This window comes from Cyrtonyx montezumae, unplaced genomic scaffold (genome assembly GCF_038088225.1).
Source record: "Cyrtonyx montezumae isolate F1298 unplaced genomic scaffold, pur_monq_1.0 scaffold_10, whole genome shotgun sequence".
NCBI lineage: Eukaryota > Metazoa > Chordata > Aves > Galliformes > Odontophoridae > Cyrtonyx > Cyrtonyx montezumae.
The window spans coordinates 36,026,476-36,052,240 of record NW_027071826.1 but is presented as its reverse complement, the minus strand read 5'-3'; the positions used below and the strand labels follow the sequence as shown (position 1 = coordinate 36,052,240).

Genomic DNA, 25,765 nt, shown 5'->3' with positions numbered 1-25,765 from the left:
AAAGAAAGGTGCAGGAAAAACACACTTTCACATTACGAAAGGCTATCTTCTCTTTAAAAAGTTTAATGATTTGCATGCTTTAAGATTCACATGCATCTTCCTAAAAGACATCAAAAGGTATATCTTGACACACAAATGATGCTTTTGGCAAGCTCACTGAAACTTTGTTATTTTGTTTTGGTATGTTACAGCTGAGTCACCTAAACATTCTGTCTGTATTGACTGCACTCCAACACAAGGCCTCTGGGAGCAGCATAGGATAATAGATGTTGGAAAAGACCTCCTGATGTCCCTAGTTCAACCTACTGCTCAAACACATCAACTATGAGATTAGACCAAGTTGTTCAGCTTTGTCCAGTTGGGTACTGAAAACCTTTAAGACAGAGAGCAATCTGTAAGCAATCACTTCTGTAGGTAATCACTTCCACAATGTAACTATGCCCTTGTGAAGAAAGTTTTTTCTTTTATCCAGTCTGAATCTTGTTTCAACTTAGGACCTCCTTCATTTCTGCCATAAACCTCAGTAAAGAGCGCTGCTCCATCTTCTCACTGATCCCCTCAAAGTACCAGCACGTTGCTGTTGTACCGTCCTGAAGCTGCCTCTTCTCCAGTCCCTAACCATCCTGACAGTCCTCTCCTGAACTCACTTCAGTTTATTCAGCATCTTTCCCATACTGAGGATCTCAAAAATGAATAGAGCACTGGAGATGTGGTCTGATGAGTTTCAAGGAGAGAGGAATCATCACTTCCCCTCACCCATTGGCTCCTGTCGAATCAGCACACCACTGCCAACCCACAATGTTTGCTGCCACCAGCACTGCCACAGCTTTCCAAAGGAGCTACTCCCCAGCCTGTATCACTGCAAGGAGCCCTTCTTTCCCAGGCACAGAGCTTTGAAATTGGCTTTGTCGAATTCCATAAAGATCTGGCTGGGCCTTTTCTCCATGGTGCCAAAGTCCCTCTGAACAGCAGCCCTGCCCTCATGCTTGTAGACTATTCTCCTCAATTGGGTGCCTTCCACAAACATAAGAGAATATTCCATCAACTTCTCAAGGTCTCAGAATCAACCACCTGAAGCATCCCATTTGTTACTGACACCCAGACATGAGATGACACTAGACGAGCTCCCTGTTAAACCAAGTTCATCTCCTGATATGTCTGCTTTTTTTCTTGAGTATCAGGATGGACCACTGGCATCTAAACTGTCTCTCAGTAATATCCTGTGGATATTGTTCCTTGTAGGCAAGGCTTCTTTATTTAAAAAAAAAAAAAAAAAAAAAAAAAGTATTTCATTAGGTAATAAAAATGATGGACTCAGTATGTCAGTGCCAACTCCACAGCAGATCTAAACATTTATAATTCCAATCTAAAACAGATGCAAAACAACAAATTAAGCAGTGAGAACTTCTGTAGCAAGGCCATTCACAGATCCCTGCTAAGTAACTAAAAAAAAAAAAAAAAAAAAAAAAAAAAGGGGAACAAGGAAAAGGCAGGTTGTGAGGTTGTGAGGTTGTGGTTAGTAAATTACACAAGGAGACAAACCTTTTTTAGAAAGCATTTCAGTGCACACAGATCATTAAACACTGCTAATTCTGAAAAACATCCTAAAAGCCCCAAATTGGATACTCAAATTGAAGGGACACAACACATCTCCAGAGATTTCTGTGAAAATATTTCTAGAGAAACATGTAAGCACTAGAGACTGATGATAATGAAACAGGGAAAGAAGGTAACGAGCTGCAGTAAGAACTGCACATAACAAATAGTAAGTGAGGCCATACATTCTTTGGCACCAAGAAAAAAAATATATTCCTTGTTGCTCACTGAATATGACCTATGCCATTCTACTCCAAATACTAGAAGACACGTTGTAGGGGAAAATGTAACAATTACCCACACATTTACAGGCCAAATTACGATTTTATAAGAATCTCTGGCATTTCATGATTTATGAAAGCTTGATCTTGTAACTTCAAAGTTCTTTGAAGATGGCCGATGTTGCACAATAGCAAAACGTATGCAGGGTTTTCCTTAAGAAGCACACACACCATATCACCTACAGATTACATTTGTCTTATAAAAGAGATGCATATTAATGTAATTACACATAGCATGCAACATCTACATTATGCTTCTAATACAGTAAGGAAAACAACTCTACAACCAAAAAGAAAGCTTTAAATAAGTCTAGGGAAAAAAATAGTCACATTTTGCTTTGACACTAGCTCCCCCTCCAGACCAGCCTAACATTATAGTAATTACATTTTTTAAATGCTCAGCTCCAATTTTTCCTTTAAATTGCAATGAATAGACTGATCAAATAATGTAAGCACAAAAATATCTTCTATTATTTCTTACTGTACATAAATTCTAAGACTGGAAAAATCATTCAACTCCAAACAGATGACAGATAAAGCAGCAAATCTGTACAGCTACAGCAAAACAGGAGTGGACTGAAAATGCAATTTTTCAGACCAATGCTACAAATATGTAATATGGTAACTTCATTATACAATCAAGCCTCTGTTTGCAGAGCAATCATAAACCACAGATGCCAAAACAAAAGGAAGTCACTATGCGGTTTAGTACAACCTTCGCTAACTCACTTAAGATATATTAGTTATTCTTGCTGGAATACAAGTATGTATTTTTCTTGTTCTAATATTAGCTAGACATAACACTTCTCAACGTGCTCAGCTAACACCATCCTGGTTTGTTTAGAATGTTGCCAGTTATGAGTAAAAGAAAAATAAAGTTATAACTGGCAGCCAGACCTGCTGTATTTCTGCACTACCAAGTGTCCTGGCAGCAGCAGCGCTCAATTAGTCAATTTGCATGATTTGGTATTCCTAGATGATTCCCACTCTCCCCTCATTACTGAGCTGCTTCCTCAGAAAATATGAATAATTGATTAAACTTTCAACACCGAAAAATGGTTGTCTCATTATATTTTGTTGGGAAAATATGCCAACTTTGCAATATGCTAGTTTGCCAGCTTTAGGTACACACATACACATGAAACCCTAGCAAGTATCATAAAAACATGAGACTAAGCATACCTGTAATAACCAGAGAAATGGATTTTACTGGAAATACATCCAAGCATAGTCACCAGTTTATAAGCCTGAATAACCGGGTTTCTTCAATAATAGAAGGAATTGTAACAGAGGCTTCTATAAAACAGCCCCTAGCAGCAGCGGAGGCAACATTGACCATGTATTTGTTTTTAGAGCTCAGACTTCTCTGAAGTTTTTGATAATGTGGAGAATAACCCTGGAGAATAACTTGGAACAAAATTTGACTAATACCATCATGTCCAAAAATGCTTCCTGTGTAAGCACTCATTCTGACGCATTTACTCCATTAGCTTTCAGTTAACGCCTAGAAACCAAGACATAAAAACACTGCGTTTTGGGGTAGAGCATTCATGTGTGTTTATTTAATGATGTATACACGTAAACACTCAATATATCACAAAGTCATGAACATTCTGAACACCTGGGTGTTTTCCCCTTCCACACCCACACAGCATGTGGACCACAGCACCTGACACGACGTTACTGAATGCTACTCTATGCGTGCACTGTGCACACACAAACTGGTACTGCCCCAAGGAACTTGGGATTTTTTACCATGCTGTGTGCCAGCTGACGGCTATGCCTCGAGACTCTTTGGTACAACCTGGACCACAGTACAATGCAGCAAACGCCACGGACTAACAGCGCAAGAGACACGATGCTCAGTCCAGCCAGCAGCGCTGGACTTGCTCGCTGCTCTGCCCTCTCCTCGCCACGTATCCTGTCCCCTCAAACCAGGAGCTCCCGAAAGCGGAGGCTCACAAGCCCGATCTCCGGAGAACAGCAGGGACAGTGAGCACACACACATGTGACGGACCCGAGCAGACATTATGCACAAACTTGAGGGGGAAAAGAAAAAAAGGCCTTATCGCCAACAGAGCCCAAAAGCAAAGCAAGTACATGTACCAAAACGTGGTAAAGGTCGCACCACGCAGCAGCCGGTACGGCCCCACAGCCCGTGAGAGCGAGCGTTTCCTCCAGCTCCCCGCAGCCCCGAGTTCCGCGTCCCTCTCCCATCGCGGGGCAGCGCGTCCCCTCGGGCGGCCGCAGCTCCTGTCCCGGTGTAGCAGCCTGGAGCCCGTCCCCGCCGCCCCCCGGGCCCGGCCCGGCCCCGCAACCTCCGGCGGCGCCGCAGCCGCCGCTCCCCGCCGCAGCCTCCCCACCCCGCTCCCCGCCGGGCGAAGGCGGCTCAGGCCCCGGCGTCGCCCCCCAGGTGAGGAGCGGGCGGGGAACGGCGCGCGGCAGGGGGCGGCCCCCTCCCCCTCTCCGGCGGCGGCGGCGGTTGCCGAGCAGCGCCGGAGTCAACGGCGGCGGCGGCGGCGCCAGGCCCGGGGGAAGGGATGGGGAGCGCGGGCTGGAGCAGCCCGCTCCGGACTCGGCATCCGTTTCCCCGCCACCGCGGCTCGCACGCGGCCCCCGCATCCCCTTACCCGAGAGCCGACACCGCTGCCGGGGCCCGCACCGCCGTAGGGCGCGGGGAGAAGCAGGGGCGAGGGGAACGGACGCCCAGGGTGCGGGGACGGAAGCGGGAACCCGCCGTCGCGTAGCGGAGCCGCCGGAGGACTGAGAGACGGCGCGCGAGACGCTGACAGGGCGCGCGCGCCGAGGGCGGGGAGCGCTCGCGCGAGACGCTGACAACAAGCAGCGCGCGGGGCGTGCGCCGAGCAGCGCGCGCGGCGGGAGCGACCGACGGAGCTAGCTCGCGCGTGCCCGCCCCCGCGCGCCCTACTCGGAAGAGCTCCACCGCGGGCGCGCGCCTGCCGGCGGGAGGCAACCTATGAGAGCGCGAGGCGGCCTCCCGATGCTGCCCGAGCGCTCTCGTCACGCAGCGCTGAGCGCGCGGGGCGCATGCGCCTCGCGGGGGCATCCCTTCCCGAGCCGCCCGCTCCGCGTGCCCCCACCTCAACGGCCGCCGCATCCCCGCCCCGCCGCATCCTCTCCGCTCCCGTCGAGGGGCGCACCGCGCTGCAGCGGGCGCGTCCCGGCCCGCAGGGACTCTCCATCTTGCCCAAGGAAGGGCAATGGCTGCGGCGTCTGGGGAACGGAAAGAAGAGTTAGGAAATTCTGTGCCCCAGAAACCTTCCGAGTGATCTGGAAAGGCAGAAATAATAAATGTACGTTTCCCTTCGGGTTTTAATTCCTGCCGACTCCAGAGATCAATTTAGAAATGGAAAGAGTAAGCAGATTGCCAATGGCTCTCAAGTATTGAGCTGCTGCTGCTAGCCGCTATTAATGGATGGATATAATTACTATCAATTATATTGCCTGCAGGCTTAGCCAACGACTTGGATTCCTGAGCCCACTGGGACAAGTTAATGGCTCACGCTGGTAGAAGAACAGAAGAGCCGTTGTTTCTAAACAGGTTTCCCATTTGCGAGGTGGATCCCTCAGTGAACTAGCGCTAAGATGTACAAGGAAAAACACAATAAAAATACACTGTCATTAACAATCTTAAACTTGCCATCCCTAGTAACCCTTTGTAGGTGGAAGAAAGTGCAACAGATCGACAATGTTTTGCAAATCTAAATATCCAGAGAAAGGCCAAAAGTGCATATGGAGCAGGTGAGGGAAGGAAGCTGCATTGAGGCGATCCAGAAACTACCGCACAGCTTTCCAATGGACACATTAACTGCAGCTTGCCTCTGCCTTTGCTTGGAGGATCTCACCAAAAGCAAGGTTCTGAAAAAAAATTGTTCAGAGAGACACCTGAAAGCTGAAGTTTCCTCTGACAGGTCTTCTCTGTCTTCTGGGAAAATAGATTTATAGACATGAATAAGTCCAGCCAGTAACTCACAAATGACATGGGTACATTTTCCACAAACACTTCTGAGACAGAATGTCCACAAAATGCCAGAAAATCAGGCTAAAACATACGGGCTATTTCATTTCTATGCTTGTGGTGGTTTCATCTGTACTTACTACGGTGTGAAATTAAATGCATTTCAAATCATTTCTTAATGTAATAATGATACTACTGCTGGTTTATCTGCTTCCAATTCCACAGTATTATGTGCTATGGGCATATTATCTTAAGCAATTATTTTTATTTGTATTCTAGTTCAAAGCATGCTACAGCAGCTGCATTTATCAGCCTCATTTTATTTGAAGGTAGTGGAATTGGTGACCTGAGCAGTGCTAAGCCATGACGTAATGGAAGAAAGAAAATGAGTAGAGTCTTACAGAGTGCTAACTTTTTACAAACGCTAAATGCAGCAGGTACATACATTTAGAAGAATGACACCCAAGCCAGACTAAAAGGCCAGTAGCTGAATTCTTTCAGCCACAAAATATAAACCATTATTAAGTGTAGAATCTCACCTGTGACTTCAACTAATCCGTCATCAGGTGACACAGGGTCAGAGCCTTAGTTTGTGGATGCTTTGATACCCTTGATTGTCTTCTAATTAAACACAGAAAGTCTTCCTCTTTATTAAGTTAATTGAAAGTGGTGGTGATGGGCATATCTAAAAAAATTCAACTATATTTTCTCAGATTCTCTGAGTACCATGTAGCCCCCACGGGACAATGATTACCCATTCCTGAAGACTCTTTTAAGTGCCCTGACTGATGTCAATCAGTGTCATAATGACAAAAACTTGTCAGAGCTCCTTTTACTACACAATCTGTCCTTATTCATATCTACCCTTTGCACCGACCATAATTTTTTAATGTGAAATTTTAATGAGAATTGAATGACAATCTTTCCTTAAGAGAACGTCAGTAATAGTTGGATCTGTGATTTTTAAATCTCCAGCAAAAGCTTCAAGTACTTGAGCTAACAAGACTTCTAGCAGCACCAGAAAGTTTTTTTATTTCTGCACAGACTTGATGGAGCCGTGTGGCCAGTGTCCATTTCACCAAATAGCACCTGAGTGTTTTTAGTGTTGAGAATTCCTAATAATATTCTTGGCCTGCACAAATCTGATTTGGGTAGTGGTTGGACACGTACAGTAACCATACACAGGGAGTACAGTGCATTTATCTATGCAAAGATATCATTCCTATGGTTAATGAAGGTGTCAATACATAAAAGTCAATAAGCATTGTCTGAGCCATTGCAAGGAGCTAGACAAGGGACATCAACAGTGCAAATTGAATCTGCCACCAAATTCAGCAAGTCTCTAATAAAATCTGCTGTGCATGTGCAGGTAAGAATTTCTATACATCATAGAGCCTGTTCAAACCTAGAGAGACATTTATGATAAGGCTGTCCTCGTAATGAAGAAAAATCAAAATAGAAGAATCAGGTGCTCTAGTCCTGACTGCATGAGCTTCAGACAAGAATATGAATTTGAAATCAAACAAAAACTGAAGTGAAATTCAAGCAAAAGTGAAATCAAGAGTAACTAACATATGTTTCTGAAGTTTAAAAGCACTAAAATTTTTATCACTTATGTTTCCTGCACATTCCCAGAAATGTTTCAATCTTTTTAACTCGTGCCTAATACACACTGAAGTGCAAAGATAAAGGACACTGCAGCATACACAGATGTGGATCCTCCAGCCTAACATCATGACTGTGGCTATTTTCACTGCAGTACCTGGGAAGCTATGTGCAATCCAATGGATGTAGGAGACCTGCCTGCAGCTACCTCCTCTACTATATACAGCATATAAACCACAAGCTGATGCAGCATCCAAGCCCCTCTATGTAACCAGCTCTGTCAGCATCTCAAAAGTCAATTCCCTGAACACTGTCTAACAGACAATGACTGCCTTAATATTCCTCCAGTTTCCTAGTGCCAACACATTCCCTCACCCCCTAAAAAATCCCAATGGGGAAACTAAACAGAGAAAATTGTAATTAAGAATTAAATTACTAGTTCAGGAAAAGCTTAAGATGATGAGAAGGGAAATTCATACTAGAACCTGTGTCACTTTCTCACACATATGATTAGGAAGCAATTATGTTCAACTAATCCACAGTTTTAAGATAGAGGCTTCTAGGTTTTGTCACCCAACATACATTTCCTAGCTCTTAACCTCACAGTCTTAATACATTGCCTTTAACTGATACAAACTCAAAGTCCGTTAGCATCAAGGCAGCAAGAGGGTGGTAGCACTTTTACTCATCAGGTAGAAGCTCAGCAGAGTGAATCCAGTTTCACTTTGGTGAGACATCCTGCCACTTTTCTCAGAAGTTATTCTGTGTAGCACATTAACATGAAATGTAAAAACATTTTAACTTTGACTGCTCCAACACACACACACATAACAGAACACCTAAAGTCCACATTCAATGCTCAGAGGATGTAGTCTTTCTACTTGTGTGAACTGTGTAATGTTATAAGAAGACTTTTAAAACATTTTTACTAAGATTTACATACCTGTCAATGAAAGAGTGTCACCAAATTCAGCATACTTTATTTTCCAGGAAATGCCATCAAGTATCAGGTACAGCCAGTCACTGTAAATGCTGTATGAGGTAATGGTTCCTGCTCCGTGGGGAAGAGAAAAAAAATCTTTTTTGTTTTGTTTTGTTGCTTTTTTTAATTACTGAGAAGTACTGCTGTTGCAAGATATGAGTACTTCAGCATAAGGAAACACTGGCAGCTCTAAATCAACCCAAGACACTTTTCTGTGCCATTTAGCAAAACACTTTCAGTTTCCAGCTTAAAGCAGGTGAAACCATAACAAATATTGCACAAGGAATGTTTATCTGTATTCAAAGCATTTGAATAAAGTGTTTATATAAATCAGTGTAAACCTGCTCTTTCTTGACACTTGCAATGCTTCACTTTGAATTCCAGTGAGTTTTGATGTGGTGTACAACCTCTTTTTCTGACTACACACTTGTTTTACAGCAAGCAGCACTTAAAGGTGAAAAGGAGTGAAGTACAAACACTATTAAAATGAGCTGGGCAGGTCGCATAATCACAAAATCACATTGTGGATGTTCAATGAAGATTAGAGGTGCCTGTGGTTGTGTGGAAAATACTGCTGCACAGATTCACCAGCACAGCAGTAGTCTGTCACAGCAGAACAACGAAGGTCAGTTCACAATATTGAGCCACAAATAATTCAGCTATGTGAACATTGCCATTTGTCTCCACAGATGAGCAATTAAACTACAAAATATTCATAAGTCTTTTAGGTCATCCAAAATTATGCACAGTAAGAGCTGCTTCAGGATGGAAGCTCAGCCATGCAACCTGCACTCCAGGCTGGGCTGGCAGTAGCCTGCACAGTACCACTTGAAGACTACTCAACACTTCTGCTGCAAGATCCCAGGTCAGTAGCGGAAATTCTAGTTTCTTATACTGTCAACCATTTGGACGGGCATTTTCAAAGCCTTGACCATTTATTTATTTTTTTAATTTTTAATTAATTACCTTAAATTTCAGAGTCACAATTCCAAATCTGTCAGTGAAAAGAATATGACTTTAACTTTTTCCTCTAAGAATCTACACATATTTTGCCAAGCTTTTTGTATATGGAGCCCAAGAAGTATATAATTTTAAAAATCTGATTTTTCACAGTAAATATTTATATGATACTCAGAAGAATCATATAAACAAATTGCTTATTGTGGTGTCACCCTAGTAGGCCATTGAGTACCACACTGACCTCCAGGAGGGATGGGGGAAGAAAATTAGAAGAGCAAAAGCTGGACAATCCTAGGTTGAGATTAAGATTAGAACACACACACACGCATATATATTTATGAAAGGAAAGAAACAAAATAAAAACATAACCAAGGAAAACAAGTGATGCAAAGCATCTGTTCACTAACCTAATAATGCACAGCCAGCCCCCAAGCAATGGAAGCTCAGGCAAACTTCACCCCCATGCTTTTATTGATGAGCACAGGCTCTCTGGGATGGGCTAACCCTGGGGCCAGCTTTCCCCTCTGCATCCCCTCCCAGCTGCCTGCTCACCCAGCCTCCCTGCTGGCAGGCCAGAGTGAGAAGCAGAGACCTTGATACTGCACAAGTACTCCTCAGCAACAACCAAAACATCGCTTGTTATCAACACTGCTTCCATCACAAATCTAAAGCACAGCACCATACTGGCTGCTACTAAGGAAACTAATTCTCAAGGATTTCTTGTTCAGATTTATGATACGGTAACAGAATGATACTGGAAGAGTTCTAGTGTCTGCATTATTTGCAGAGTAGATTACAGATATGTTAACTCTCTCTTCCAGTCACTATTTTCCTCTGTGAAACTGTGAAGATATACTTGTTCATTAGCAGCACAACACAAGTATTTCCCAGCTTTACTTGGCTCCCGTTTCTGCCTCAGAGGGGAGGGGAAAATGAAATTTATTTTCGAATGGTTGAATATACAACAGTGTTTCTTCTGGGTAGTTTGCTTTTTGTATAGAGCTACAAGAAACAGGACTGTCTCTGTTTTTGTCCCTGAAGTACCAAAGGCCACTCTTTTCCTTTAAGAAGAGCTTGGCCCTTGGGCTTGCTATTCCAGCTAACGTCCAGTAATTTACTCCAAACTTGCTTCTGCATTGGACTGTACATTGTAATTTCTACTTGGTAATTTGCTACCAAAAAAAGTTCAGTAAGTTTGTGGAAACAAATCCACCATCTCTTATAGGATTTTCAATACTGGAGCTTTAACAATAGCATCATCAGATAATTTCTAGTTATTCATGTCTGTTGGAGAGCCAGGAGTTATCAGAGAGCTGCATCAGTGTGCACAGGGGTGTGGTGGCTCCATTAGCTTCTTTCTGAACAATGGATTTCCTGTGAAGGTAAACTTACACTCCAGAACAGCCTGATCTATTTTATAACCTGAAACAGAGAGGTGGAACACTTTATCTGTGGCTTACAAGCAAAATGCTATCACCTACTCAAATAATGACCCCAGCTGCCCTCCCTCTCAGCACTGTCTTTGCAAATGGTTTATTCACACACTTCACACTTGCAAAGAAGGAGCAGCTGCTGAAAAACCTGCCACAGAAAGACGGTCCATAGGACTGGCCCGGCAGCTCATATGAAACTCTGCTGAGTTCTGGATGTAAATACAACTGTAAACTAAAACCAGTAAGGTCAGACATTCTTAATTGAATTACACTTTCATTGAGCTTGATTATTTTGTTTTGCTTTGACAAAGGCCTTTGCATTTATTAATACATCAGTGGCTAAAACTTAAATAGTTTTTAAATTTCCCATGAGTAGTTCATTGTTATTTCATCTACCAGTATCTGACACAAAGGGAAAAAAACAGTGAGAAAAGCAAGCCAAATCAATTTATCAGTACCGCTAACTTATCAGCCCATTCTCAAATCACATGCCTCACAGTGTAACTTGAATGACCAGTTTTTCCTTCCATTACCAAGTACATTAAGGGAAAGAGATCTACCTGCCAGCAAGTGTCAGATACACCAGGTACTGTATCCTATCTGGACATTAAAGTTATATGCAGGGCCTCTAGCTGGATTTCCGTCCAGTTTCTAGCAACATCAGCACAAAGCAATGACCGTGGCTAATAAACAAGTATAAAGTACAGCTTTTTATCTCCTGAAGTAAAACAATCTTCCCACAATCATAAATTATCTACCAGTAAAGACATGCAGCCTTAGCAGTAGAAACTAGAAGAGGCACTTCTGCAGCCGGCCTCCTTTGCTGCAGACCTGGTCAAGCACAGCACCAGCTCAGTCCCTCCCCCTCCAGCTGAAAAGATTCCCAGCACCAGCAGAATTCCAGGTAAATGAGCTAAAACATCCACTTGCAACTCTGGGAACTGGTCTTGCTACAGTGACAGATGTATCCAGGACCTTGCTCTTAGTTAATAAACTCCATCACTGGAAAAAATTCCTGCCGGTTCAAAGCACACCAAGGTCTAGGCAGAGAAGAAAGGACAGTTGTGAGTGTGCTACTCTGCCATCTGCAGTGGCTGTAAGCCAGACATCGAGGCTGTTGAAGGCTGTGCTTCTAACCTGCAGCACTTCCATAAGTAGAAGCTCAGTGACATCTCACTGCAACCATGGAAGTACACATGGAACTACAAACAACATTTGCTAGCAGTGGTGAGAACTTCCACCCAAGAGAAGCTGCTGCACTTCTACTAGTTTTCAGAACTGGCTGCTTCTTCAGTTTCTCTGAATTCTTTTGATAATCAATTACTGCTTACTTAAAAAAAATAAAATAAAATAAGATTCACTTCATTAGAAAAGCCAAATTGTTCAGACTGTCCTATAATTTGGACAAACTTTATGTTGCATAACGTGAAGGACTGAAATTGACTTTCATCACTAACTTTTCACATTAATCCAAGTGATGACTTCAGAGCATCTATGTCAATCCACTGGAATTTTTTTTTCAATTTAGGCTCTCTATAGCTAATGCTTCTGAAAAGTCTGATAGTTGTTCTTAGATCAAGTATCTAACTTGTTTGCATCTTATTGCTTACTTGGTCTTTCTCTTCTACCAGGCTTGCTGCAAAGCCCTTTAGTAATATCAAATGCAGAAGGACACCGGTCAGTTTAGAACCTGGTTACCATCAAATTCACCAAATCTAAAATGGTGGCACAACACTTTTGTTATTTTGTTCATGCAAGGAACCTAAGGAAAATCAGTTTACTACTGTATGAGATAAGCCACAACAGCTTACAGTTCATATGTGAGGATTTCAATTCTTCAAGGACTCAAAATGGGTGAGCCTCTTCTAATGCTCATCTTCTCTTACCTTGCAGGTGGTAGATAGACCAAAGAGATAAAATCTGTCTAGTCCTACATTGGAAAGCATGAACAAAAATTATTACTAAACTCCACCTAAATGAATTTACCTTTTTACACTGTGGCCACGTAACAGCTGGTAGGTGTCAGTATATTTGACACTACCCTCTATCTACTACAGAATCCACACCATATATGTTTATATCACACTCAAGTGAGACCTGGTATCTGTTTGAACTAAGAGTTGCCTCCAGGGTAGGGTGGAATGCAGCTCAGCTCCTCTATCACTGGAGACATCAAGGATGAAAAGTTTATATAATCTTTTACAAGCATATTTTAAAGCAAATTATTATTTCCTTTTGATGTTTTTATTTCCTGTTGATCCTGCTGATCATCTGTGACAATGAAAACAGGAGTGCCCTGTGAGAGAACTGGTGAGAACTGATGTGTGTTGATATAGCTTAACTACTGAGAAGTCAAAAGAGTGTTAATAGCAAATCAGAGCAACTGCATTAATATAGCAGGTTTTAATCATTCAGTTATTTCTCTACAGTCACTCCATAAAGGGTAGACATCAACCAGAAGACTTCAAACCTTTAACAACAAGTATAAGCTTAATTTTTTTTATACCTGAAAAACACAAAATTATATACAGATGAAATAATGCAATTTCATAATTAAATAAAAAGTCATACTGTTATGAAGTACATGTGTGTATTTATGCATGCTACAAATGAATCAACAACACAGTCAAAAACAAAACAAAGATTTGGAGGCATAAGCAACTGGAGGAATAGCCTCAGAAGATGACCGCCAGCATCTCTTGGAAAGAGAGGAGTGCACTACGGGTACCAATGGAACAATCTCTGTGTCCAGGAAGAGCGAATCAGCCACTGCTCCCATCTGAACAAAGGATGCCAGCCATCTTCCACCTGCCCATGCTTGTCCTGAGTCCTGCTTATCAGCCAGTGGCGCCTCCCACACTCACCATCCACACAACAATCACAACAGACAGGAAACCTTTGACCATTTTACCTGTTGAGAGGGGGTTGTCACAAATGGACAACAGTTATGCAGTTCTAAGTATTCTCAATCAGAATATAAACACGCAAAAGAACATTTCAAAACTCTCTTATTACATCTGCCCATGTTTCAAAATGCCAGCTCACAGGAACACAACAGCTGAAAGATCACTACTGGATACTGAAGAGAAACCTTCACACTATTTTGTTGCTCAAAACTTAGTCTCCTTTCTACAAAATAAATAAATAAAAATAAGGAGATAAAAAGATAAATACATGATGTGGCTTTTGCTGGCTTTGTGGGATAGTGAAACACTGTCTTTTGGCAGGACCAGCTGCCCCACTCAACAGGTGAGCCTATCAGCCACCCCAGCACTGTAGAACTGTTCAGGATTTCCACTCCTGGCACTTTTTTTCCTGTTCACTCTTCTTATTATGTACAGATTTTCAATTTTCTTTTTTTTCTTCTTCTTCTTTTTTTTTCTTTTCTTTTCTTTTTTTTTTTTTTTTTACTGTGGAAATGTACAAAGTAAATGGTAAAATTCAGCTTTATTACTCTGAAGAGCAAGTGTACAAGGCTAGACTACAGAAGCACAGCTCTGCAAGACAACCTGCGTCTCCTGTAGGCAGCAACACAGAAAGTGACACATCTGAAACATACTAACCTGGCAGGGCAAGCTGTGTTAAAATGTCTCATAAATACAGATGAATACAGCTACAGCAGAGGAACCGGTATCAAGATGACTTGTTTCTCCTACCTGCACTGTTGAAAGTGAAAACTTTGATGAGCTTTATTAGTCTTTTCATCACACCTTTTCCAACTCTCATCTGCAGAATGGTGAGACGACAACTGTCTCACGGGAAGTGAGCCAGCATTTGAAAAGAGCTCAGAGATCAAAGAACAGCAATGGGATGTAATAAGTACTGACGCTACGTGCTCTTTATAAATAATATTGGATACTGGATACTTGTCAGGATTTACTGCAAGCTTTTATTTCTCTGTTGGTATGAAAACTTGTTCTTTGATTGGTATCTTGTGAGGGTTCTAATTGTATTGAAGCTTTTTGTTTGAGAAGTTCTAACCTTCGATGAACACAAGTGAGCTTCTTTTTAATCTGAAAATTTCATTGCCCTTTCCCAGCATGCCCTATTCCTGGGGTCTTACCCTGATTATTAACAGATGCATTGGTTCAAATTCAGTAGATTTTATATTGTCCAGCAACACCAACTCCCTTCAGTTCTTCCTGAGATCTTCACCACCTGGGCTGTAACTTAAGGTTTTATTGAATGGGTGGCATGTTTATTCAGCTTTAAAATGCAGATGGTTCTTATTTAATAAACCCCATACAGTGCTCAGTAAATGATACTTGTATATTACCTAGAAGACACTCTGGGATCCTGCAGGGCATACAGTTAAAGTATCACCTGTTACACAAATGGAACTGAGTAACAAAACTCTGGTACTAGTGAGTCAGTTAAGAAGCCAAAATAAAATACAAAGTTTCCCAAAATGCTGCTGCATGCCCACGGACAGAGAATTGCCTGACTATAGATCCTCTCAAAGAAAACAGTCGAAACATGGACACAGAACGTGTGTGCAGCCCCAGTGCTCATAGGGGTGTGCACAGCGCTGAGCTCCCTGCAGCTTTCCCCTCCATCACTGTATGGCCTGCAGCTCAGTGCAGGCCCACAGTGCTCTTCGTGATTGCTGAGAACAGTGCAGCAGGCCCTGCAGCTCCCTGTGAAGCTGAGACTAACAGGTTATTGTACAGAAATGTGCTCATTGTGCTTCTGAAGCATGAATATATTTTTGTATTTCTCAGTGCACAGAATTTGTGCAGCAGGAACTTCAAGAAGAGCTTAAGGAGATTCTGCCACCAGCAGTCAACAAATAACTTGCCTCTACAGCAAGCATCTCACTTTCATTTTCTGCAATTATGGACATTTAATTACTAAAGTATGAGAGTCTATATCCTCAATCAGCCCTTAATTTTATTGATTATACAAAATCTAGTTGAAACTGGATGTTGGAATTAACAGAAAATATAGCATACCAGCTAGTTCTTAAGTCTGCCACATCTGCCCAGAGTTTACCAGGTGAAAAAGAAGCCAAATTTTTCTTTCAGAAAGGTATAACACTTGACTCCAGAGGCAATCACAAATCATAACATTTCCTACTATTTTATACATTAAATATGGCATATGACGGGTTTGAACTGAGAACTCGGCTATATGAGTTGCTTCCTGCTTAATGTTATCTTTTTCTGAATTTGCAAACAAACTCTATCAGGTAACTGCCATGAATGACTCATCAAACCACTGAAAATTAGCACAGGTGTAGATCAGAGTTAATATTTATATGCTGAAAGCATGCAACAAGACTGTGACCAGCTCTGCAAAGGGAAGTACCACCAACTCCAAGCTCCATTTGCTGTACAGCTAGATGGTGTCTGTATCATTGCAACACGGGCTGCAACACTGTTACTTCCTGGAGCTCTGGCTGGCAGCTCTTAGGCAAGATGGAACAAGTCTTGCCTGGGTGAAACGTTGCCTAGCACTAAAGCAGTTTGCTTGGTTTAGTTTTGCCTTACTGTGGCTTCTTGGAGGAAGAATTTGCATGTTGATTTTTTATACAATCAGAAAAAAAGCAGGCTACACCTCCACCTCTTCCTGTTTCTTCCAGACTCTTTGTCTTAACCATTCAGTTGACTTCATTTTGCTAATTTCAAAGTCTTTATTTCAGTTCTTATTCTCTTTGAATGTTACTGAATGTTTCTGCTGAATGCATCCAATTTATATGACTTTTAATTTATAGAGGTTATGTGTCCAACTTAGTGACTGTTGTGCCTGGTCCTCACCAAATCCAATGGGAAACAAGGCTTAAATTCAGAAAGGAAAGGAAAAAAAAAAAAAAAGAAAAAAAAGAAAAAAAAGAAAAGAAAAGAAAAGACAGTCCTACTTTGTGTTACAAAACTTTTTATCATTTAATTCAGCAGAAATATTATTTTGTATATTTAATTTTGCACTATTTTTAAAGTAGGCTAGAAAGGTGATAAAAATCTCTACACTCCTGTTAAATTTACATCACTGACAATATACAGAAATACAAATCCTGGATCACAGTCCCACTTGGTTGGAATGGATCCATCTTCTTTGAAAATAGCACACTTATAGGTTTGTAACTTTTCAGAACCAGAAAGACAGGTATCAAGGAACATACAGGAAAAAAACCTGTTTATGTAAAACAAGTTGTAGGATTGACTGTTCAAAAGGCTATTAAATAATTCATCATTTATCAAAGGGCAAAGGGCTCTAATTTAGCAGTAAGTTTGAAAGGTGACAGAAATTATCTCCATTTGGACTATGATTTAAGTTATTTAGGAATTTCCAGTCTGGGGAAGAAAAACAGCTGGCAGAAGTCTGGTTCAGAGCAAACCAGGAAGGTGTTCCTCATCTGATAGATGGTGTTCTTGTGCAATTCCTTGCCACAGCAGTTCTGAAAATGATAAAGCTTCTGTGGGCACAAGAAGCCTTCTAACAGTTACTACATACCTCAAGACCACATCCAGCCTATGAACTGCCAGAGCTGAAAACGGTTGGAGTGTAGGACCATATTAAGAGGAAGTATCATAGAAGCATTCCTCTTTCTTCTTCAGGACCCATAAAGGTTCTTGTGTGAAAGGAAAGAACCTGTAAAGCACTTCTGTGTAAACAGAGCCTGAGCGTGACCTCCTCCTCTCTGTGCCATGTTACACTTAAACACTTGCCCCTACCCAGACTAGAACATCACATCACTAGGAAATAAACCTATTTTTCAATTGCTAAATTGTAGGGCAGCCCTCACAACCACAGCATGACAAAACTTGGAGATGCAAATTTTTCAGTATAAAATACCTTCAGTTGCCAGCCTGAAATACAAGGAAATAGGAGTCTATAAACTTCACAGTCTGGATATCTGCTCAATTTCTACATAACCCAAAGAGTTTATCATGCTTCACATGGTATATTGAAAGGTATCGTCATTCAGAGTTGGTTAAATTATTTGTGACTGAGTTGCACAATTACACAAACACTGACAACACTTGGTATGGTATAAAATCATTTTTATGTGCTGCTAGGAGAAAAACTGTGAGGAGGGATAAATAATTATGCCAGTAATTTTTTTTGCTTGCTTTTAAAAAAATGCACTTGGATTGACTCTTCAGATTGCCAAAGGAGATGAATGGGCTCGTCCACAAGAGGTAATCACAGCACAAGGAAGCAGGAGATAAATTCAAAGCATTTTAGCCAGCCTCCAAGAACTATTTTGTTCTGCTTCCACATGGAGGGAAAAACTGGTACTATGGGATCTAATGCCTAACAACTTAACCTTAGTTATAAGTAAATGCCAGATTCTGTGAGAAAAGTCACAATAACCTCCTTCCCACTGGTAAAGACTTAATTCCCTACACATCATCTTTAATTGCATAAAATCTTTTCATCTTGATGTGCAGAAAATACTGTATTTGCCTACATGTGGCAGTAGGCAGAGTTGATTTTAAGATGCACATATAAGGAAGCAGCACTTTTATTTTAAATATATATGCAACTATTGATTGTAAAGTTCAGGGGGCTGTGCTGGGTTTAACTGGAAGGATGCACATCCCTGTTGAAGACACAGAGCTTGTTTTCCACAGGCAGATCTTGAAAATACAGCAGTCCATAAACAAACACTGTAGTTCCTGGGTTAGTAACTGGGGAAGAAGAATAACAAGAACATCTAGCCACAGCACCAAACTGGATTTGCATCAATAGGAAGATGTAGAAAGACCATATCCACAAAGTCAGTCTTTGTGGGCAAAAAAGCCTCTGCAACTTGGTGAGTTTCATGAGAGCTGCATACTCATGATTTCCCTTCTAACAGTTTTATGTGATTGACAGTTTCCCTTTAATTCAATTGCATCACTCTGCATAAAAATACATGCCACAAACTCCATTTTGTCTCTTGCAGGTATCAGCAAAAAACTACCTACTTTCAAAACACAGCTGGATCAATTCAAAATGGAAATTATACGAGATGTTGTGTTAACACCACAGTAGTTTCAGTGGTCTACCTGATCCCCATACAGTCCTGTGTTCCTGAGTAGTCCAGGCACAAGCAAGAATAAAGCAAAATGTGAATTAAAACTTTTGTCCTTCTTCCAGTATCAGTCAACATAGATATCAATCTTGTTTTGTATATAATAGAAAAATTAAAGCCACTCCAATCATTGTACCTGCCAGTCAGTGCCCATTTGCGGGTTAGCTGACAAATACAATCAGTTTTACAAGACAGATTTTATTAAAAGCCTATGTGCAAACCAGCTATAAGATATAGTTTTATATTGTTTTATTGGGCTTGGGTAACCTCTGCTCATACTCAGACTGTCAAGTGAAACAGGAGTTGACAGGGATGCTAAAGCTATAAACCTGAATTTTTATATAGTTCTAGCAATTTGGAGTTGTAAATTAGGTATAGACACTTCATCTTATTGTGGCCCCTTGTAGGACAGTAGACCAGAGAATTCTTGCTGTGAAACAAGTGTGAGACATGCAGAGATGAGGACAAAGAGCTGAAGCTTAAATACTGCTACATGTCATTGAATTCTCCACATACATCAGCACCTTTCATCAACCTGGGTTACTTGCAGTATGCAGCAAATAGCTACTAGCAGATATTATGCTTCCCATGACCTCTTAATACATATTAACATATTAGTATGGCAAAGAAGGATGGAAGACAAAGTAGGCCTCATAACAACAACAACAAAAATACAGAAATTGCAATCGAGAGGAGAAAATGGTAATTCTGATCACACTTCTGAGACACAGACAGGAGTGAGGAAATGCACATAGGGCAGAACTCCACTGGAAGAGACTGACTGAGCTGACCGAGGAAGAAAAGCCTAACATAATAATATAAAATTGGGCCCCAAGACTGCAGTTGGAAGTCCTGGAAAAGATTCAGTGCATCAAATTTTCCTGAACATTCACAAAGCAAAACAATGAACAATTCTGTATAAATAATTTCTGGCTTCCTCTAGCATGCATGTTAATTATTGCAAGTGTTTTTAATTAATCATTCAAAATTTTAAATCTGGAAAACATGCCTTATGCAATAATCATGGAGTTCTACTGAAGCTTAAGCTTTCAGCTACTGTACATTCAACATTAAAAAGGTTGTGTTCCATTTTAATTTACTGTTCAGGGTTTTGCTATAATTTTGTGCAAACAGGCAATGAGGGACCACTAAAATGCAACTAGTCCTGCTGGCACAACTCTGCAATGAATTTAACATAAAGGTCTGTTCCTCTAATGCTAATTTAGCGAGGTTATAAGCTGAAAGCAGAAAAAGATTTTAATGAGATAATGGCTGAGTTTTAAGCTGCTTTTATTTTCTGCTACTGGAGATCTAGGGGAAAATATTTCACTGAAGTGGTCTCGTTTCACTTGAATTCCTGGAGATTTTATTGAATAAAATCTCCCATATTTAAAAGGATATGTGAGCAAATTGGAATCAACAACATACTTAACTGAAAAAAAGCAAAATAAATCAAATGAAAGAAGGTTTGGAACTTAATCCATGGGAAATGGAGTTTCAGAGAGACAGAATTTCAAAAAATAGAGTAAGTTTGCTACAATGCATTTTAGCTATAGCAGTGCAGAGAGAAAGAATGAATACTGTATAATTTAGGTACAATGTCAATGCTATGAAGACAGTGTAAAGCAATTTACCGTTTTCTTTCATTAGTTGATTCATGCTGTCTACAGTGTTTGGTAGACTTCATTTGAAACGTTTTATCTGGGAGATTTTCATTCAGAAAAATAGGTTGGCCTTTCTTAGACACTGTTTAAATGTGCCAATAATTGCATTCCCTTTCCTATGAATGTTTCATACACTAACGTTTCTTGTAACTGAAGTAGGCATTTTTTAACTACTTGCCTATACAGTCTCTATAAAAATGGTGGCCTGATGAAGTTCCCTAGATTTCACTGGAAGTATATAACCTTTATTATAAGACTCAACTGCATCCTGCTTCCATAAGCTATTTTATCACAAGTTGGTAATTTCATAATTCCTTACAAGCAACATATAAGAAGCAATCATAATTGAACAGCAAATACTTTTTGAACCAAAACACTGAAGTTAGATGGCAATTACATAAATGGCAGTATACTACAAGGCATCCAACTAATGTAAATTTTAAGTACAAACTGCTGTCTCCACAACAGATTTCGACAGACACATTAAACAACATTTTTTGAGAAGCTTTCTTTCTCTAGCCAAAGCATGACTTAATGACTAAAATCCAGGCAACAAAAATGCTATTTCAAACCTCTCCACCTACTGCTCAGAACTAAGGTTATTGTCTATGTAGTGTGATGGCCTCATTTACCTCAGGTACCCAGGTAAGCTGCTATTTCCTCACTTCTGTTTGCCTGATTTCTTTCTGTTCATTCTTTAGGTCTGAAACTGGCAACCCTACCTACTGTCACTCAGCATCTTCAGCTGGTTGTGACAAAGATCTCTGCTGTAGCAATATATCTCCAATACTTCACTGACAGAAAATGGCTAACAAAATTTTCTGTGGAAATTGCTCAGAGTAAAATCAAATTCTCATTTTGTACAGTACTTTAATTTCACTCCTATGCAGGCAGCTTTGTGTGGTCTCTGGGATTTATGAAATTCAGTGATTGAATACTCTGCTAGAGAGATGGCTGAACATGCTCCTGGGTTGAAAATGAGAGGCATCCCTCATAATCAGGCCTGGTAAAGAGCACTTTTGTCCTCTGCTGCCTCTCATTATCTGTCACTCAATTAAAAGGCTTCTCTCCTTGATTTCTTGCATCAGTTGTAATTTTATTTGGGGATGTAAGAAATCCTCTCTACAAGTATGCAATTTAGGATCTTACCTCTGAAATGCTGATTTTAATTAATTGTTGGTATTTCTGAAACACTTTGGTTGAACATCTAGGATAAAAGAACAATTTATCCTGCTTTTTTTCTAATTTCTGTCCTTGTTTTGTTTTTTTTCCTAGTACATTCATGCCAAGTGTTGATAATCTTCTACTCACATGGTCCCAATGTCATTGCCAACTAACCTTTTTTTTTAAATATTAGCTACTAACAAAAAGCCATTTGGAGTAAAATAAGCAAAATAAGATTTATTTGACTGTAAGACATAGAGCCTTCTCACTGCAAAACTTCAGTGCAGAATAATTTTACACAGCCCAGAAATGGATATTAATCTCAACCTGTAAGAAGAGAAAAATTTCTTGTATGAGTGACATAAATGTGACCATTTATATGAAAATGTATCACAGCTGATAAAAGGGCAGATGAACTTTCATTGTGGCTATGATTTAATTTTATGAACTTCCACAGAGACTTTATTCTTCCTTTCCTTTTTTTTTTTTTTTCTAGAAAATGCTCTTTAAAAAAGTGCTCCTGCATTTATAAGGCAACTTTCTGAATTACAAATGTCCTGATTATAAGGAGAACATTCAGGGAAGATGGCAGTCACCAGCAGCTACAAAACTAAAAAGCTGAAATTCAGAAGAGTGCTCTGACAAAACAAGAGAAAAAGAAGCAATACAAAGGGAGAAGACATTTCATGAAGGAGAACTTAGAGATATCAGAAGTGCTACTATGAAGAAGATGAAATCAAGATGCAGAAAGAATGAGTTTACAAATGGAGGTCAAACCACAAACCTGAGTGACTAAGAATTTGTATGAGACATTTTGATTAAGGAATTCCACCAAGACAAAAGGAAATTTCAAATAAGGAAGAAAGACAGACCTCAAAGTCAAATAATGAAACATTGGGTAATAAATCACATGAAAGAGTGAAAAATTTGGAGTTCTGTGAGCAGCAGAGTTCTGATGTCTGGTCTCTTCCAGATGTATCTTGTGATGTGATTTGCTGTTGTTCACAAAAATCTGAACTATGACTGAAGATCCTCTTGGAGATGAGTATTAGTAATAATTCACTGGATGCAGCATGTACTGCAAGCTTTCCATCACAAACAGCAAGCACAGATCTTTCTTCTTCACTTAGACATCAGTCTCCATGAAATCTGCAGGGAGATGGTATTCTTCAAAACCTTCACTCACCACTGAGATTGCAGCTTACCAATGAGTTTGAAAATGGGTCATTAAACTTAGATGCTCACATAAACATACATGCAGCTGAATCAAATAAGCCTTAAGAAATAAGACAAATTGGGTGGAACAAATTCCAGAGGAGGAAGAGTTGTGGTTATTGAGTGGAAAGGAGATGAATGAGGCAAGACAAAGAGAAAGGCGACTTTGTCGTGGCTTCAGAACAAACAGAGAAAGAGGAGATAAGATATATTGGGACAGCGTCTAGTAGAAAGATGACAGGGAATAAGGCAGAAGAGAGCAGTTTATTGAAAAGCTAGAGAGGAATGAATGGACAGGACGATAAAAAGATGTAGTTTCTAGAGGAATATGAGAAAGAAGGGGAAGAGAAAAAATGTGACTTCCCAAAAATAGCCGTGAGCTCAGTAAATCGGAGATAACAAGATGAGTATACGCAGTTTATGCAGCAGTGGGAGATACAGCAATGCTATATGACTGAAGGAACAGAAGGCAGCAGGGTGCAGGCGGCCAGAGATGTGGATGTGGGGAAAGGATAAGCTGACATAAAGATGAACTATGTGAAGAAAATGGAGTACCAGGCATTAGAATGCTTCTGCCTTGCAATTGTGTGCCAGGGGATGAGGAGGAAGGCTGGAAGGGGCCGGCAGGCCCGCTCAGCTATTTGGGGCTGACACTGCCAAAGGGGCAGGTGGAGCATAACTGGTAAATGCTTTGTTCATGAGAGAAATATTGAATTATGCCCAGTAATTACACGGCCAGAGAACTAAAGATAATTATGTGTCTGCACACCAGTGACTCTGGGAGTATCAATTAATCACTGCACTAGTCCAAGCCGGTTGTGAACTCCCCAGTAAGACTTGGTTCTGTCAGAGCAGGCTGCTACACTGGGATCAGCATCTTGGACAAGCCATGTGGCAGGAGGTCAGGGTCCCCAGGGCATATGGCACTGCAGGCTCAGAAGCCAGCTGGCACAGGGGCACAGCAGCTCAAAACAGGGGGCAGCCCTGAGAGCAGTCCTGTCCCAGCAATGCAGGCCTCAGAAGGGGAGCAGGCACAGAGCAAAATTAACATGACTGTAAAAGTCGCAGCTGCTGTTCAGGAGGTGGCATCGCTGAGCATAACAAGAACCACACCAATGTCAGCCAGCAGCTGTCAGAGACTGCAGAGATTGCAATCTTCCTCATTGCAGAAATCCTGTGTGTTGGCATTTGCGGACTCTTTTTTCAACAGAGATTCTAGCTTACAGAAAACACCAGAAAATGGTGCCTCTCCCAGTCAGAACATAACCAAAACTTTTCCAAATATTGATAATTCTAAGATTTGGCCAATTTTGCTTGTCACATTAATTTTCTGCTTGCAGGATCATAGCTTTTCCAGTCATGTTGAATTGTTGAAATGTTTTGGTACTTGGCAGTTTATGTATCATCCTCCCACACATCATTAATTTGACAACGGACATTAAATCTTTCTGCCATGACTGGAGTCTTCTGAAATGAAGTACATGCAGAGGGTAAAAGAACCTCTGCCTGACTCCAAGCCACATTGGAAAAAGTGCAGAACAGACAAAACTGCAAACCCAGCCAATAAGCTACAAGTATTCACCACTGATGTTCAGTAAATGAGTACTTTTTCCTCAGTTCACAGTAAGTTTTGATAATTTCAACCTATAACTTCCTGAGCCTCTATTCCACCATCTACAAATGAGGAACAGGCTACTATGCTCCTAGAGGCAATGCTTCATTAAAAAACAAATGTTCTGAACATGCAAAAGACGACACGGAATTAAAAAGGGTCATTTTTCTTCTAAAAGTTTGCTTCAATTAAATTGTACTCCCTCTCCCTATTTATAGCATCCAGTTGCTCTACTTTCTATCCTGACATGTCTCTCTGTCCTGAGGTCACTGGAATGTCGTGTCCTTCACACAAGCAGAGGTTAGCCACAGTGATGTTACAGGAGGATAAAAAGAAGATTTGCTTCTGTCAGCCGCTGTTGAAAAATAGATGTTGAAAACTGTTTAAGATCATAGAGATTGTTTCTCATGACAAGCGGGCATCAGCTCCGCTCCATGTTACTTATCTGGAGAAGGTTAGCTTCTCTCAGCACAACCTCTCTTTGCTGTTGTCTTTACAGTGCTCTCAGTATCTTTGTAATATGGACCAAGTCTAAAATTACTATCATGTCAGATGTAGTTTAGAAATAAATGTTTCTTAGAGAAGAAAAATGGTCCTCTCTTTTTAGAACAGAAGCACAAAATGGAAAATATAGAAAACTATTCAACTCTTCATCTGTGAGAACTATGTAAGCGTATGCTTATTTTTATTAATACTATCAAGTGCCTATTATTATTATCTCACATTTTAGGTCTCTATATGACACGGCCATTCTCATAGATACAGTCACTCTGCATTATTTATGTATATAGTACTATGTGAAGATGAGCTTTGAAAAAAGGTACTTACAGCAAGTTCCCTGTATATTACAAAATAGAAACAATGCCCAAGCATACAGTCCCTTGCTCAGAGTCATCTGAAAGTGATAAGTGTTCTGAAATAACTGCTTGTGCTTTCTCTCACGGGTCTCATGATTAATTCAAGTAATGATTCTGCAGCTCTGAATTTCAAATATATATAAAAGTCAGATGTTTGACACTGAGAAAAACAGTACTTATGAGATAGCTTACAGAAACACACAGTGCCGGACACACTGCTCACAGCCTTGTTCAGTACATATCCTTGGCCTGGATAACTTCCCAAGGACGCTAAACTTACAGGTCAGTCCAGCAAGAGAGAGAGATGCAACGGGCATAACGGGACTAATGACAAAGACTGTAATTGGACAAAATTGTTCCCCCTGCCACTGACACTGCTGGTTTTCTTCCTGTTCCCAAG

At 40.8% G+C, this 25,765-nt stretch overlaps 1 protein-coding gene across 4 annotated transcripts in view; it reads right to left on the bottom strand.

Annotated features, from left to right (window-relative positions):
- Positions 1-4,693, bottom strand: part of FUT8 (fucosyltransferase 8) — a 74,197-nt gene extending 69,504 nt beyond the window's left edge. For 3 of the 4 annotated variants that reach the window (XM_065754944.1, XM_065754942.1, XM_065754945.1), the window contains exon 1: positions 4,508-4,693. The gene's annotated coding sequence lies outside the window, so the exon portion shown is untranslated. Of the gene's footprint in view, positions 1-3,983; positions 4,116-4,507 lie in introns of those variants that run through there. The other variant, XM_065754943.1, reaches the window with a different exon arrangement.
- Positions 4,694-25,765: the final 21,072 nt, after the last annotated feature.